General features: G+C 55.7%; 1 protein-coding gene across 1 annotated transcript in view; it reads right to left on the reverse strand.

The window, feature by feature from the left end:
• Positions 1 to 3,457, reverse strand: part of Tspo (translocator protein (18kDa)) — a 15,592-nt gene extending 12,135 nt beyond the window's left edge. Inside the window, exon 1 of the mRNA XM_013025815.1 lies at positions 3,453 to 3,457. The gene's annotated coding sequence lies outside the window, so the exon portion shown is untranslated. The remainder of the gene's footprint in view (positions 1 to 3,452) is intronic.
• Positions 3,458 to 3,679: the final 222 nt, after the last annotated feature.

A 3,679-nucleotide genomic window follows, 5' to 3' on the forward strand; every position in this document is an offset into this window, starting at 1 on the left:
GTAATCTATTACCTATACAGTTTAATGTGTATGCAGTTTACAGAATTACCATGTATTTAGTGTTGCACTGACTTCTCTGGCTTGGTATCTGTCAAGGTCATCGCTTTAGCTGACACGAAATTTCCCCTCGCTCCCTCCACTTTCCTGGAGTCGCCAGTTTTCAGCTCTGACTCTTGTCCTACATGTTCCCTAGTGGCCAGGATGAAAAAGTCCTGCGCCAATGGGCGCAGTGCTGAGTGGGTGGGGCGTGGCACAGGGAAAGGGTGCCGGACTTGCCCGGGAACCCTCCCTGCCACCCATCAAGCACTAGCCAGGTGGCTCCCCCACAGCGGCAGGTCACAGTCCCGCCCAGGACTTGAGGTTGTCAATAATCACAGCCAATCCAGTCACCTTTGGGTGCCCGGTGCTCAGCTGCATGGGTGTGGTCACCCTTGCTTCGCTGGCTAGGCTGTACTGAAATCACCTGTGTGATGGCTTGTACACAGCCATCCCTTGTTTTTCCTCTTCAGTGTGATTTAAGTAGTAATCATTTTCTGTTTCCATAACAATCCAGGCAGATAGGATGCTTGACAGAAAATCTAACCCAGGAGGTTGCTACTTCCTGGGATGGCATGGCTCGGGGTCTCATCCTGTCTGCCCCTCATGGCTTCTCAGCAGCAGCACTGTTGAGACTAGGATCTTTGTCTTGGGACAGGGGTCTTGTGATGGTAGAATGTTCTTTGCAGCAGCTTCCCTGCTCTATCGCTCACATGCTAGGTGAACCTTCCTCCAGGTGTGACAGGCAGAGAGCACCACCAGATGCTTTCCTGGAGCAGTCCCACCCATCACACCAGATGGCTTCTGACAGGATAGGGGGTGCCAGGTCAGCCCCCGATTCCTGGGAGTGACAGCCCCGTGTGGCTGATGTGGGAGGCAGAACCACGGCGCCGATCATGTCTGCTCCAGGATGGAGCTTCTGCCTCCCGACTTTCCCATGTGCTTCTCTCTGGCCAGGTCTGTATGCTGTGAAGGTCCGAGCCGAGGCCATGCAGGAAGCTTCGGAAGCTGTCCCCAGTGGGATGCTGTCTGTCCTTGGCCAGCCTCAGTCCAAGTTCGCCTTTGCCTGTTTGGAAGCCCGGGAGCACTGCAAGTCTTTGGGCATAGAGGACCCTGTGTGTGAGGTGTCCAACTTCCTCTTTCCTGACTGCAGGGTGATCTCTGGACACCTAGAGGTGCGTGGCACACAGGGCCTCCTAGGCCAGTCCACTGGTGGGAGGGGGATGCCCTGCCTGGCATGCTTCAAGAGGAGTGCCTGCCTAGCAAGCACGGGGCCAAGTTCAAATGCCAGTACTGCCACACACAGCAAGGGAAGACAGAAAGGAGAATAATACTTCCTGGATTGACCATCTCTGCAAACACTGTTTGCAGTGTTAGCAGGTGGCCTGTTGGGTCCCTGGTGGCCCTCAGGTGAGAGGACTCTTCTCTGTGAAGCCAGAGGAGGGCGCCAGCACCCAGGCTGCCAGCTCAAGAACTCCGGGGAGTGGGACTGGGTTTTTCTTCTGACTTATCTTGAAGAGAATGGAGTGACAAGCAGGCTTGGTCCAGCACTTGGGAGTTAAGCCAAAGTAATGTGGGTTCAAGGCCAGTTTGGGCTACATCGTATTTTAAAAAATATTTTAGGGGCTGGGAAGGTGGCTCAGTGGTAGAGCGCTTGCTTTGCATGCCTGAGGCCTTGGGTTCGATTCCTCAGCACCACATAAGCAAAAAGAAAAAAGCCAGAAGTGGCGCTGTAGCTCAAGTGGTAGAGTGCTCGCCTTGAGCTGAAGAGCTGAAGGACAGCGCCCAGGCCCAGAGTTCAAGCCCCACGACCGACAAAAAAATAAATAAATAAATAAAAAGTACAAACAGATAAAAGGTGTTGGGTCTCAGTGGCTTTGCAGCCATTCTGCCTCCCTTACTCAGCAGCTGGGGGCGGAGTCTCCTGATCCTTATACTCCCATGAAGCACCTCTTCTACCTCTTCAGACCTGCTGTGAACCCCAGAGGATATGTGCATGCCTGGGCAAAGGTGACACCGCATACCTGGCCCCAGGCCAGTGCCAGGCTCCCCTTGGAGAAGCGTCTCCAAGTCATCCACAGGGCACTGTCCTGCTCTCTGGGCACCTGCGGCTGGGCAGGGCACAGGCCTCCCTTGGAGCTCCAGTGTGCTCAGCCTTGCTCCGCACACTGATTAAATAGGAGTCGGTCGAAGCTGTGGGCCATTTCCTCCTTTCCAGGGACAGTGGGAAACCTTGGGGAGGGATCTGTATGTGGCTTCCAGTGTTACCGTGAGACAGGCACTGGCAAGTTCTTTGCTGTCGTGGTCAGCCTCAGGCAGAACCGTGCATTCTCTCAGGGACAGCTGTTCAGCTCCCGGCTGCGTGCTAAATCACTGAGACCCCAGAGGCGGCTCCAGACTCCAGCACTGGTGTGTCCTGGTACACAGTAGTTCAGGCCAGGGGAGGCTGCTCAGCCTGAGGAAAATCCCAAACCTAAGCCAGCCTGACACAGCAGGCGAGCTCCTGACACCTGTGGGTGGACAAGACTTTGCCCTCCCCCTTATCCTCTCTCCTGCTCCCACCCACTTGGGGGTAGGTGTCCTGCAGGGAAAGGCCTTGGGTTGCCAGGTAATCCCACCCGCCCCATGATGGAAGCGGGCCTGCTCCTGCAGCCCCAGCCATGTCCCAGGAATGTGGAAGGAAGCTGTGGGCTTCACCAGCGCCAGCACCCCGGGAAGGATGCATGAGCTCTCCTGAGCCCGCAAGCAGGAAGGACAGCTGCAGCTGTGTTCCAGGTGGACTAAGACTGCTCCCCTTGGGAGTAGGACCTGAAAGGTGCGCTGGAGGTGTGGCTCAAGTGGTAGAACGCCAGCCCAACAAGTGAGAGGCCCAGAGCTCAAACCTGGGTCAAGAAAAAAAGTGGGGCCAGCTTGGCATTGGTGGCTCACACCTGTAATTCTAGTGACTCAGGAAGCTCAGATCAGAGTATGATGGCTTGAAGCCAGCCAGAGCAGGAAAGTCTTGAGACTTTTTTTTTGGGGGGGGGGGGTCCGGTTGTGGGTCCTGAACTCTGGGCCCAGGCGCTGTCCCTCAGCTCTTCAGCTCAAGGCTAGCGCTCTACCACTTGAGACATAGCACCACTTCCGGCTTTTTTTTTTTGCTTATGTGGTGCTGAGGAATCGAACCCAGGGCCTCAGGCATGCAAGGCAAGCGCTCTACCACTGAGCCACCTTCCCAGCCCCAGACACCTCTTTTCTAAGTAGCTTTGGCCCATGGGGTATTGTGTCATTAACGACTGAAAATGAACCAAGACCCAGCACTCGGGAGGCTAGAGCAAGAGGACTGCTGTGTTTAAGTCTGGCCTGGACTCCACAGCCAGAGAAGAAAACAGAGAGACCAGATGGAAACCCCAAATCCTGGGGGGGGGGGGCAGCACCGAGGCCCAGGGCCAGGAGCCCGGGTGTCACTCCTCATAACGCGCCCTGGATCCAGGCCTCGAAGGGATCCGTTTTCTAAGTACTCTCTAAGGGGTACTTAGAAAACAGCATCCACTGACACCAGGAACTCCCCTCGCGAGCACCTACTCCAAAGGCACGCCCAAATTAAGTGGAAATCAGGGAAGCCGTGTGCTCCTGGCCGGCCGGGCGGCTCTCGCTGACCCAG

Source organism: Dipodomys ordii, unplaced genomic scaffold (genome assembly GCF_000151885.1).
Source record: "Dipodomys ordii isolate 6190 unplaced genomic scaffold, Dord_2.0 Scaffold87, whole genome shotgun sequence".
Taxonomy (NCBI): Eukaryota; Metazoa; Chordata; class Mammalia; order Rodentia; family Heteromyidae; genus Dipodomys; species Dipodomys ordii.